The sequence below is a fragment of the Bubalus kerabau genome, chromosome 1, assembly GCF_029407905.1.
Source record: "Bubalus kerabau isolate K-KA32 ecotype Philippines breed swamp buffalo chromosome 1, PCC_UOA_SB_1v2, whole genome shotgun sequence".
NCBI lineage: Eukaryota > Metazoa > Chordata > Mammalia > Artiodactyla > Bovidae > Bubalus > Bubalus kerabau.
Window position 1 is genome coordinate 182,379,427 of NC_073624.1, and position 13,629 is coordinate 182,393,055.

At 38.7% G+C, this 13,629-nt stretch overlaps 1 pseudogene; it reads left to right on the forward strand.

Moving 5' to 3' along the window:
• Positions 1-12,653: 12,653 nt before the first annotated feature.
• Positions 12,654-13,629, forward strand: LOC129642023 (olfactory receptor 7G2-like; annotated as a pseudogene).

Below are 13,629 nucleotides of genomic sequence, written 5' to 3' on the forward strand. Positions count from 1 at the left end.
ATCCCACAAAAAAAGAAAACTACAGGCCAATATCACTGATGAACATAGATGCAAAAATCCTTAACAAAATTCTAGCAATCAGAATCCAACAACGCATTAAAAAGATCATACACCATGACCAAGTGGGCTTTATCCCAGGGATGCAAGGATTCTTCAATATCCGCAAATCAATCAATGTAATACACCACATTAACAAATTGAAAAATAAAAACCATAGGATTATCTCAATAGATGCAGAGAAAGCCTTTGACAAAATTCAACATCCATTTATGATAAAAACTCTCCAGAAAGCAGGAATAGAAGGAACATACCTCAACATACTAAAAGTATATATGACAAACCCACAGCAAACATTATCCTCAATGGTGAAAAATTGAAAGCATTTCCTCTAAAGTCAGGAACAAGACAAGGGTGCCCACTTTCACCATTACTATTCAACATAGTTTTGGAAGTTTTGGCCACAGCAATCAGAGCAGAAAAAGAAATAAAAGGAATCCAAATTGGAAAAGAAGAAGTAAAACTCTCATTATTTGCAGATGACATGATCCTCTACATAGAAAACCCTAAAGACTCCACCAGAAAATTACTAGAACTAATCAGTGACTATAGTAAAGTTGCAGGATATAAAATCAACACGCAGAAATCCCTTGCATTCCTATACACTAATGAGAAAACAGAAAGAGAAATTAAGGAAACAATTCCATTCACCATTGCAACGGAAAGAATAAAATACTTAGGAATATATCTACCTAAAGAAACCAAAGACCTATATATAGAAAACTATAAAACACTGGTGAAAGAAATCAAAGAGGACACTAATAGATGGAGAAATATACCATGTTCATGGATTGGAAGAATTAATATAGTGAAAATGAGTATACTACCCTAAGCAATCTATAGATTCAATGCAATCCCTATCAAGCTACCAACAGTATTCTTCACAGAGCTAGAACAAATAATTTCACAATTTGTATGGAAATACAAAAAACCTCGAATAGCCAAAGCGATCTTGAGAAAGAAGAATGGAACTGGAGGAATCAACCTACCTGACTTCAGGCTCTACTACAAAGCCACAGTCATCAAGACAGTATGGTACTGGCACAAAGACAGAAATATAGATCAATGGAACAAAATAGAAAGCCCAGAGATAAATCCACGCACATATGGACACCTTCTCTTTGACGAAGGAGGCAAGAATATACAATGGATTAAAGACAATCTCTTTAACAAGTGGTGCTGGGAAATCTGGTCAACCACTTGTAAAAGAATGAAACTAGAACACTTTCTAACACCATACACAAAAATAAACTCAAAATGGATTAAAGATCTAAACATAAGACCAGAAACTATAAAACTCCTAGAGGAGAACATAGGCAAAACACTCTCTGACATACATCACAGCAGGATCCTCTATGACCCACCTCCCAGAATACTGGAAATAAAAACAAAAATAAACAAATGGGACCTAATTAACCTTAAAAGCTTCTGCACATCAAAGGAAACTATTAGCAAGGTGAAAAGACAGCCTTCAGAATGGGAGAGAATAATAGCAAATGAAGCAACTGACAAACAACTAATCTCAAAAATATACAAGCAACTCCTACAGCTCAATTCCAGAAAAATAAATGACCCAATCAAAAAAATGGGCCAAAGAACTAAACAGACATTTCTCCAAAGAAGACATACAGATGGCTAACAAACACATGAAAAGATGCTCAATATCATTCATTATCAGAGAAATGCAAATCAAAACCACTATGAGGTACCATTTCACACCAGTCAGAATGGCTGTGATCCAAAAGTCTACAAGTAATAAATGCTGGAGAGGGTGTGGAGAAAAGGGAACCTTCTTACACTGTTGGTGGGAATGCAAACTGGTACAGCCACTATGGAGAACAGTGTGGAGATTCCTTAAAAAACTGGAAATAGAACTGCCTTATGATCCAGCAATCCCACTGCTGGGCATACACACTGAGGAAACCAGAAGGGAAAGAGACACGAGTACCCCAATGTTCATCAGAGCACTGTTTATAATAGCCAGGACATGGAAGCAACCTAGATGTCCATCAGCAGACGAATGGATAAGAAAGCAGTGGTACATATACACAATGGAGTATTACTCAGCCATTAAAAAGAATACATTTGAATCAGTTCTAATGAGGTGGATGAAACTGGAGCCTATTATACAGAGTGAAGTAAGCCAGAAAGAAAAACACCAATACAGTATACTAACGCATATATATGGAATTTAGAAAGATGGTAACAGTAACCCTGTGTACGAGATAGCAAAAGAGACACTGATGTATAGAACAGTCTTTTGGACTCTGTGGGAGAGGGAGAGGGTGGGGAGATTTGGGAGAATGGCATTGAAACATGTAAAATATCATGTATGAAACGAGTTGCCAGTCCAGGTTCAATGCATGATACTGGATGCTTGGGGCTGGTGCACTGGGACGACCCAGAGGGATGGTATTGGGAGGGAGTGGGAGGAGGGTTCAGGATGGGGAACACATGTATACCTGTGGCGGATTCATTTTGATATTTGGCAAAACTAATACAATTTTGTAAAGTTTAAAAATAAAATAAAATTGTAGTTGGAAAAAAATAAAAAAATAAAAAATAAAATTTAGCTCTACTTTTTCTGCTCAGTTGGTGTATGTTGTTATATTGCACACTGTTTATTGTGATGCATTCTGTTATTTTGCTTAAATACTTCTAGGCGTGTCAGAGAGTCTACATTCAAAATGTGGGCCTGGGCTATATAGTCTTGTCAAATCTTGACTGGAAGAGTGTCTGAATGCCAGCTCACTTACATGGCTATTGGTAAGATTGAGTCCTTTGTGGGCCAGAGGACTCCCTTAGTTTCTTATCAAATGGGCTTCTGACAACATGACAACTGACTTCTATCAGTGCAAGGTGGTGAGATGTCAAGAGAGGGCTGGCAAGATGAAATCTGAATCCTGGTGATGCAGGATGAGGAGGGATGGATTGGGAATTTGTTTTTTTGTTTGTTTTTTCTTTTTTTTTTCTTTTCTTTTTTATTTTTTTTAATTTTATTTTATTTTTTAACTTTACAATATTGTATTGGTTTTGCCATATATCAACATGAATCCGCCACAGGTATACACGTGTTTCCCATCCTGAACCCTCCTCCCTCCTCCCTCCCCGTACCATCCTTCTGGGTCGTCCCAGTGCACCAGCCCCAAGCATCCAGTATCGTGCATCAAACCTGGACTGGCAACTTGTTTCATATATGATATTATACATGTTTCAATGCCATTCTCCCAAATCATCCCACCCTCTCCCTCTCCCACAGAGTCCAAAAGACTGTTCTATACATCAGTGTCTCTTTTGCTGTCTTGTATACAGGGTTATTGTTACCATCTTTCTAAATGGATTGGGAATTTTGAATCAGCAGATGCAAACTAGTGTATATATTAAATAGAATGAATAAACAAGGCCCTACTGTGTAGCACAGGGAACTATATTCAATATCCCTTAAAAAACAATAATGGAAAAGAAAAAAAAAATCTCAGCCTTTCTGGATGTTTGTGTTGGCAGATTGAGTTTTTTTCATTTTAAGAAATTAGAAACTAACAAATTATTGCTTTTTTTCCTTCAGTTTCCCCCCAAAACCCTATGCATGTTGCTCCTTCTCCAATTGCTGTGTTTTGAAAAGAAAAAAAAATGTGCTACTTTTTCACATCATGAGAAAAATATTTTTATCTTCAAGTAATTGGGGGGAAAGATAGTCTCATTAAGAAAGTCATGTGGTTTATCTCACATATATTATGACCATAGTCATAAGAGCTTGGAGTTGCAGGTTAACATATTCTAATCTTGACCTCAGGTCCTGAGTGTGAATCCTGTTGGTTGCTTTCAGGTCAATAACTCAACATCTTTGTGGTCAGGAATGAGATCTTGAAAATCAGAAAAACTATTTGACACTTTATTCAATTGTAAGTTTTCAAAAGGTAAGTGATGGAATCTGATCGACTCTTCAAGTCACATAATCCTTTTCTACTCTGAGGTCATATTACATGGTGGCATGAGGTCAACTCTAAAGTTTGGAAGCCTGAATTCAAATCCCTTCACCACCTCTTACAAAAGCACCATGAATCCATGTATGTATAACTTAAACTTACCTTATACTTAAGTGAAATTATGGTAAAGTGGGGCATGAGAAAAGCACCCAACATATAGGTGTATGGAAAGAATGAATTTAGCTAACATAAGTAGATGCTGAGATAGCTGCCTAACAATAGTGATAACTGTTATTAGTGATGGTGGTAGAATATAATAATGATTATTTCAGTATTATGAAAGTGAAAGTGAATTGAAAGTCACTCAGTCGTGTCTGATTCTTTGTGACCCCATGGATAGTCCCTGGAATTCTCCAGGCCAGAATACTGGAGTGGGTAGCCTTTCCCTTCTCCAGGGGATCTTCCCAACCCAGGGATCGAATCCAGGGATCAAACCCAGGTTTCCTGCACTGCAGATGAATTCTTTACCAGCTGAGCCACAAGGGAAACCCAAGAATGCTGAGTGGGTAGCCTATCCCTTCACCAGTGTATCTTCCCGACCTAGGAATCGAACCAAGTCGCCTGCATTGCAGATGGATTCTTTACCAGCTGAGCTACCAGGGAAGCCCATTTCAGTATTATGATTTCTAGTAATTTTACTGTTAATCAGAAAATTTAGAACACAGATTTTGTGATAAGAACTCAAATGGTAGGACATAGAAATGAAAATAAAGTTAGAAGAGCAGATTTTTAAGGATCCAATGACAATGAAGAGGCTTAATTCACTCATGGATTTGAACTGCCAGCAGAGCTATGATGATCTGGGTCACCATCTGCTCAGGAAGTGTACTGGGTATGTAAAAACCAATGGATGAGTTAATTATCCATGCTCCATAGTGGTCAATGCTTTCGAAGAGTGGTCCTCATGTGTGACCTTTACAGTAGCAACCTCAACATTTAGAAATATTTTTAGACGGGCACATTTAAAAAAAAATTGTTTATTTTTGGCTGTGCTGGGTCTTTGCTGATGTGTGTCGGCTTTTCTCTGATTGCAGTGAACAGGGACTACTCTCTAGTTGCAGTGCTCAGGCTTCTCACTGCAGTGGCTTCTGTTGCGGCAGAGCACAGGCTCTATGGTGCACAAGCTTCAGTAGCTGCAGCACTTGGGTTCAATTGTTGTGGCTTCCAAGCTGTACACCACAGGCTCAGTAGTTGTAGCGCATGGGCTTAGTTGTTCCGCAGCATGTGGAATCTTCCTGGATCAGGGATCAAACCTGTGTCTCCTGCACTGGCAGGCGTATTCTTTACCACCAGGCCACCAGGAAAGCCCTAGAAGGGCACATTTTTGAGTGCCATACCCAACCTTCTGAATTCAATGCTCTGATATAATTGAATCACTTTGCTGTACAGAGCAGCCTGGTGGGCTGCCGTCTATGGGGTCGCACAGAGTCGGACACAACTGAAGCAACTTAGCAGCAGCAGCTGTACGCCTGAAACTGATACAACTTTGTAAATCGACTATACTCCAATAAAACTTTTAAAATATAAAATTAAAATTAAAAAGTAAATTCATATAGAAAGAGTTAGAATGAAGATAAATTAATGAACAAAGGAAAATACGGAAGTTTCTAAAGAAAAATGTTTTTAAGTGAATATTGAATGGAGCACCATTCACAACTCAAGTAATGGGTGAAATCTCGTGTGAACTAATAGACAAAACTGCACACTAATGCCTTTCAGTAATTTGTTTTTTATCACAATACAATTGAAAATGAAGAACTACAATTCAATTAAAGGAAAATACATTGACTCTCTTGTGTGAAAATTGGAAAGATTGGTTATTAAAGTCTAAAAAGAGATTATGAAATCTGTATATACTGATCACAGTCACAATGCATCACTGAGAATAGATCAGATTTTGCTGGGTAAAATACAGACAACAAAAATTAAGAAAACATCAATGTATCTAAAGATGAAATATCTCTAATTGTTTGAATGTTACAACATCTTGTTGTTGTTAAGTCACCCAGTCATGTCTGGCTCTTTTTCACCCCATGGACTGCAGCACACCAGACCTCCCTGTCCCTCACCGTCTCCCAAAGTTTGCCCAAGTTCATGTCCATTTCATCAGTGATGCCATCCAGCCATCTCATCCTCTGATGCCCTCTTCTCCTTTTGCCCTCAATCTTTCCCAGCATCAGGGACTTTTCCAATGAGTCGGCTGTTCGCATCAGATGACCAAAATATGGGAGCTTCATCTCCAACATCAGTTCTTCTAATGAGTATTCAGAGTTGATTTTTCTTAAGACTGACTAGTTTTATCTTCTTGCTGTCCAAGAGACTTTCAGGAGTCTTCTCCAGCACCACAGTTTGAAGGCATCAATTCTTTGGCGCTCTGCCCTCTTTACCATCCAGCTCTCACAACCGTATGTGGCCACTGGGAAGATCATAGCCTTGATTATACCGACCTTTGTCAACAGAGTAATGTCTTTGCTTTTCAACACCCTGCCTAGATTTGTCATAGCTTTCTTGCCAAAAAACAATCGTCCTCTGATTTCATGGCTGCAGCCATCATCCGCAGTGATTTTAGAGCCCAGGAAGGGGAAATCTGTCACTACTTCCACCTTTTCCTCTTCTATTTGCCATGAAGTAATGCAGCTGGATGCCACGATCTTAGATTTTTAATATTTAGCTTTAAACCAGCTTTTTCACCCTCCTTCTTCACTTTCATCAAGAGGCTGTTTAGTTCCTCTTCACTTTCTGCCATTAGAGTGGTATCATCTGCATATCTTGATTCCAGCTTGTAACTCATCCAACCTGGCATTTTTTATGATGTGCTCAGTGTATAGGTTAAAAAAACAGGGTGACAGCAAACAGCCCTGTCTTACTCCTTTCTCAATATTGAACCAATCAGTTGTTCCATACAGGGTTCTAACTGTTGCTTCTTGACCTGCATACAGGTTTCTTAGGATACAGATAAGATGGTCTGGTATTCCCATCTCTTTAAGAGCTTTTCACAGTTTGTTATGATACACACAGTCAAAGGCTATAGTGTAACAGAGTAGATGTTTTTCTGAAATTCCCTTGCTTTCTCTATGATCCTCTGAATGTTGGCAATTTGATTTCTGATATCTTAATTGTTTATAAATATATTATTTGGCCAATATGTAATATAGGTTTCTACACTTAAAACTGGAATCAGGCTTTCTGATTTTATAAATTAAATAGAGATGCCTTTGTATGTAACATTAATAAGGAATAGATTGGGAGTTTGGGATTGACAGGTACACATTGCTATATTTAAAATATAATGCCTTTCCATGAAAAAATAAATAAATAAAACAAAATTCTGTGTTCCCCCCCAGCAAACAATAGGAAGGAAGCCTGGAATTAATTAGAAAAAGAATGTTTATATGTGAAATGCAGGTGTATATGAATGGGTGGATAGAATACATAGCATACACTTGGCCTAAGAAGGTCAAGGATTATCCATCATGAAATTCTCTCTTGTACTGCTGTGGTCTTTAAGGATTTGTACAGCCCAGGGATCAGAATGGCACCAAAAATATTTGTCTAATGAGGAATTTGGTTATTGATCCCCAGGGGTATAGCTATGGTTAGCCGTCAGCCTGTGATATGAAACAGCCCTTGCCTTCCTAGAAAAGGCACACCTGAACCGGCTTTCAGAGGTGATCCTTCTTGACCAGGAGTCCAAGGTCTCACATGCTCTGTCTGCCCTTCCTGAGGATGGATCGTCTGTCTCCAATATCCAAGGATCATGTCATGTCAAGCATCGTTACACACTGATGCCAGTCAGGTAAAGTCCCTCAGTTAATGATTTGGGGATTTTTTTTTCTTTTTTGGTAACAGGAAAAGGTGTTTTACTAAAAATTTATCTAAGGGACACGATGAGCAGAGTTCAAGCATGTAACGGTCAGAATGAAGTGTCCTATGAGATTCCAGACAACCTGTCTTTTTGTTGACAAGTTTGTACCAGTGCTCACCCAGTTCTCAATCTGCTGGTCTTCTATTTCCTCTAAAAATGGAAGAAGTCTTTATCTACTCTTTATGCTCCTAAGCAGAAATATGCTCTTTCTCAAACCTGATACCTCATAAAACTTTCTGACATTTGCTTGAATACCGTGGTGGTTGTGGGAAAGAGATTTGGTCAGTTTTTCCTTTATTTCCCTTTCTGGTTCTTCAAATACCACTGCACAGGAGTTTGTTTCCTTTATTGCTGTACTTGGGCTGCAAAGACACAAGGGATAAGTAGAGACACATGGAGCTTTAGCTGGCTGTCCTCCTAGAAAACCTGTATCTATAAAATTTCCAAGAATTTAATACATGGACAGCAAAGATAGTATAATACCTTTTAAAAAATATAACAATCCTTAAACTCCTTTGAAACTTTAAAATGGTGACATTCTGTTCCCAACTTCAGGTCTTAAATATAATGTAAGAAAATAATACACATACAAAAGGCATCTGTTTTGTATCCCCTTCAGATCTTATTCCTTCCTCCTGAGAGTCAAAATCATCTTGAATGTGATAGTGTTCCCCCTTGCATTGTTTTATATTGTGCATGTGTTCACAAACATACATAAGACAAATGTATTAACCATAACACCTATGAGTTAGGAAACAGAGAAATAAAGCATGATGTAATAATATAGTCTTAAAATCTGCCTGCAATGTGGGAGACTTGGTTTTGATCACTGGTTGGGAAGATCCCCTGGAGGAAGAAATGGCAACCCACTCCAATATTCTTGCTTTGAGAATCCCCATGGACACAGGAGCCTGATGGGCTACAGTCCATGGGGTTTTCAAAGAGTTGGCCACGACTGCATGACTGAGCACACACACAACAATATAGTGGGATACTCTCTGGTAATTAAAATTAATGAAGAGGGATTAAAAATATCAACAACAAAGAGAAGATAAATTACACAAGAACACCAATTGTAAATGACATATACTATGTGGTCCTAACTATATAAAACTCCAAAATGCAGTACGATGCAATTGTCCACAAAACAATAACCCTGCTTATAGTAAAAATTGTTGAAGAATAATGTATATGTAATTCATTTAGTGGTTCTCTTGAGGAAGGAAAAGCATCAAGATTTGCCAATGCATGATGTGGGGACTCCATATACATCTGTGTTATTTATTGCAATAAAACACCTAGAATGAGGACTGTGATGTGTGGGAATTTGGTACTTTTCACAAGACGGGAATGCTGCTTGTACTCATTTCTGTATTTGTTTGCCTGAATAATCCTCCAGGTTTATATTCATTGTGGATTATTACTTGTAAGTGTTCGATATATATTTTAAATTTTCTAAAATTGTAGGCTTTGTCATTCAAAAAAATTATCTTACCATTTTTATAATTGGTACTGATTTGTGTATCTGATTTATTTTATCATTTATTTCATTTTAATTTCTATCTATTTTATCATGTGTCCATGACCAATGAATGTGGATATCATCAATATTTCCTTCATATCTTTTCTATGTGATAATGATTTCTAACTGGAGTTTAAGCTCATAACACATCTCTGAAATTTTCAGTTGCCATGAAAGAATATTCATTCCCCCTTTCTATTGTATTCTTTCAATCTGATCACTGCTTCCTTCCGAGGAGTGTAATGAGCCAGGTGCCTTTGTTCATGAAGAAAATTTTCAAATAGGATAGGTGACTACAAGGGTCTCATATGCTAAGTATTATGCTGATGGCTCTTTATTCATTTCTCATCATTTCAATATTCCATAATATTTTATAATAGCTCCCATTAAACAAATGAGACATTGACGTTTCTTACACAGTTGAACAATTTTTGAATTCTTAAAGAAAGTGCTGGTCCTGGATTAAGTTCATAGTATTCGAGTCTAAATAATATATCAGCTAATAAGGACTGACATAGCCACTTCTGTCTCCCCCAGCTGTGGAGGACTACTGCTTTATAGTCTTGTAGGGTGCCTGAATATATATGTTGTTGTTCAGTCACTCAGTCGTAGCCAACTCTTTGTGACCCCATGGACTGCAGCACTCCAGGCTTCCCTGTCCTTCACCATCTCCTGGAATTTGCTCATGTCCATTGAGTCAGTGATGCTATCTGACCATCTCATCCTCTGCCACCCTCTTCTCCTTTTGCCCTCAATCTTTCCCAGAATCAGGGTCTTTTCCAACCAGTTGACTCCATCAGATGACCAAAGAATTGGAGCTTCAGCTTCAGCATCAGAGCTTCCAATGAACATTCAGTGTTGATTTTCATTAGGACTCACTGGTTTGATCTCCCTGCTGTCCAGGGGACTCTCAAGAGTCTTCTCCAGCACCACAGTTTGAAGGCATCAATTCTTTGGTGCTCAGCTATACAATTTTTATTTTGCCTGCACTGGGTCTTTGCTGCAGTGCTGGACTCTTTGTTGCTAGTTGTGGCATGTGGGCTTCTCCCTGTGGTGCACAAACTTTGCTTGTTGCAACAGGAGGCTCTAGAGGCGGTGGGCTCAGGAGTGATGGTGCACAGGCTTAGTTGCCACATGGCATGATGTAGCTTAGTTCCAAGACCAGGGATGGAACCCACCTCACCTACATTAGGAGGTAGATCACTAGGGAAGTCTCAATGCCTGAAGATTTTTGAAGTGTCATATATCTGTCTTATCTTGTAGTTTCCTGTCTTCTAAGGACCAAAAATTGTTGCTCTGCAGGCATGCTCAGTTTCTTCAGTTGTGTCTGACTCTTCGTAACCCTATGCACTGTAGCCCACCATCCTCCTCTGTCCATGGGATTTCCCAGGCAAGAATATTGGAGTGGCTTGCCATTTCCTCTTCCAAGGGATCTTCCCAATCCAGAGATCAAACCCGCCTCTCCTACAGCTCCTGCTTTGGCAGGCAGATTCTTAACCACTGAGCCAACTGGGAAGCCCAAATTTTGCTATTTTAATCTATTTTTTGAAGCTTATGCATTTAATTCTCTCTCATCTAGCTGTTTTTTTTTAAATGATATCTCACCTATCATCTTAGGGGAAGAAATCCCCCTAGGATGAAACACAGAATGTGATATTTGTCCAGCTTCTGTTAGAATTAATTGCTAATGCAGATGAGTTACATATCATGAAGGAATCTACATGACATTTTCTTTTTTAAAGTGAAAATTGATACAATAAAACATCAAACTCAAACATAATTAACATCTTTTCTAAAAGTATTCCATTTTGTTACTATTGTATATGAATCTTACTTTGTTGTTGTTGTTATTAGCTTTATTTTATTATTTTCTTTTTTTAATTTTATTTTATTTTTAAGCTTTACAATATTGTATTAGTTTTGCCAAAGCTTTTGACCTTTATAAACTACCAAAAATAAAAAGCTGGTTTTATGAAAAGGTCAAGTAAAAAATTGTTATGGGTGAGGATATATATCATTTCTAGTCTTTGCTCAGGTGCAAAGCATATACCTGTATAGATGCTGTGACCTGCTACACAATACTTCATGGGTAGAGATGAACATATGTTATAGGCAGGAGAAAAGATCTGGCATGTTTTCAAAATGAAAATATTAAACTGTTAAAGGGAAATTATAAAATCTGAGTGTTGGTTTGGGAATGCTAATTCTGTTCTAGCCAGAGTCAACTCAGTGGTGAGAAGATCTGAGCTCAGACTTAATATTTTCTATCCACTGTGTATTTCGTGACCTTGATATAACCTCACCTTACCTAAGTGTTCGCATGGATGAATAGAGATATATTATAACTCAGATATGATAAATGTAACTTAGATCTGATGACTCATCTATAATCTGATAAGCCCCTCAAGTTGTTCTGAGGTATGTCAAGTTCGGGGCACCACACTCCACAAGACAGATTAGATATATGCTTTCTCATCTTTCTGCGTGTTTGAGGCAAGAAATAATTCTGAAGGAAATGTCACATTTTATTCTTTATTTCAGTCTCAGCATTTGGCCCAAGGTGTGAAAAAGTGTTCAGTTCAGTTCAGTTCAGTCACTCAGTCGTGTCCAACTCTTTGCGACCCCATGAATCGCAGCACGCCAGGCCTCCCTGTCCATCACCAACTCCCGGAGTTCACGCAGACTCACATCCATCGAGTCAGTGATGCCATCCAGCCATCTCATCCTCTGTGGTCCCCTTCTCCTCCTTCCCCCAATCCCTCCCAGCATCAGAGTCTTTTCCAATGAGTCAACTCTTCACATGAAGTGGCCAAAGTACTGGAGTTTCAGCCTTAGCATCATTCCTTCCAAAGAAACCCCAGGGCTGTTGGTGATCAATAGAAATAAAAGTCCACAAAGTGTGAAATGTGATGATGGAGGGAAAAATTAGCAAAGGGAAATATTTAAATGATCTCTTGGGTTTACAATATACATAGAATTTTATTTCTTTATAGTCAATATTTAAGCACTGTTTTTTCAAACTTTATCATATATCAAATTCATCTGGTGGGTTTGTTGAAACTTGAATTTCTGGCCCTTGCCCCTAGAGTTTATCAGCAGTAAACCTACAGTGATACCAGGAATTTGCAATTCTAATCAGTTCCCAAGGGCTGCTGCTGCTCACCTGGGGACCCTTCATTTTATTTTATTTTCACTCCATTTTTCCTTCAGATTCATCAACAATATGGAAACCAGAAATCAAACAGATGTTTCCAATTTTTATCTCCTGGGATTGACAGATGATCCAGAACTACAGCACCACATCTTCTTCCTGTTTCTGTCCATGTACCTGATCACTCTCCTGGGAAACCTGCTCATCATCCTGGCTGTCAGCTGTGACCCCCACATCCACACCCCCATGTACTTCTTCCTCTCCAACCTGTCCTTTACTGACATCTGCATGAGCACAGCCACGATCCCCAAAATGCTGGTCAACATCCAAGCACAAAATCAGAGCATCACATATTCAGGCTGCCTCACCCAGATGTGCTTCGTCATGGTTTTTGCCTTTCTGGAAAATTTTCTCCTTACTGTCATGGCTTATGACCGTTATGTGGCCATTTGTCACCCCTTAAGATACTCAGTTATCATGAACCCACAAACCTGTGGCCTGCTGATTATATTCTCACTGTTGCTAAGCATTCTGAATGCTCTGCTCCTCAGTCTGACAGCATTGCGGCTGTCCTTTTGTAAGAACCTGGAAATCCCTCACTTTTTCTGTGAACTTGCTCAGGTTGTCAAGCTAACATGTTCTGATACCCACATCAATGACCTTTTGTTATATTTGGTGGGTAGCATATTTGGTGTCGTTCCCCTCTCTGGGATCATTTTCTCTTATACTCAAATTGTCTCCTCTGTTTTGAGAATGCCATCGGCGGGTGCAAAGGTGAAAGCTTTTTCCACCTGTGGGTCTCACTTGTCAGTTGTTTCCTTATTCTATGGGACAGGTTTTGGAGTTTATATAAGTTCTATACTGACTGGCTCATCCAGGAAGACTACAGTGGCTTCAGTTATGTACATCGTGGTTTCTCAGATGATGAACCCTTTTATCTACAGCCTGAGAAACAGGGACATGAAGGGAGCCTTGAGAAAACTCATCAATGGGATATCATCTTTTCTGTGGTTGTGCCATCTACCTTGGCTTTGTGTTTATAGAATGA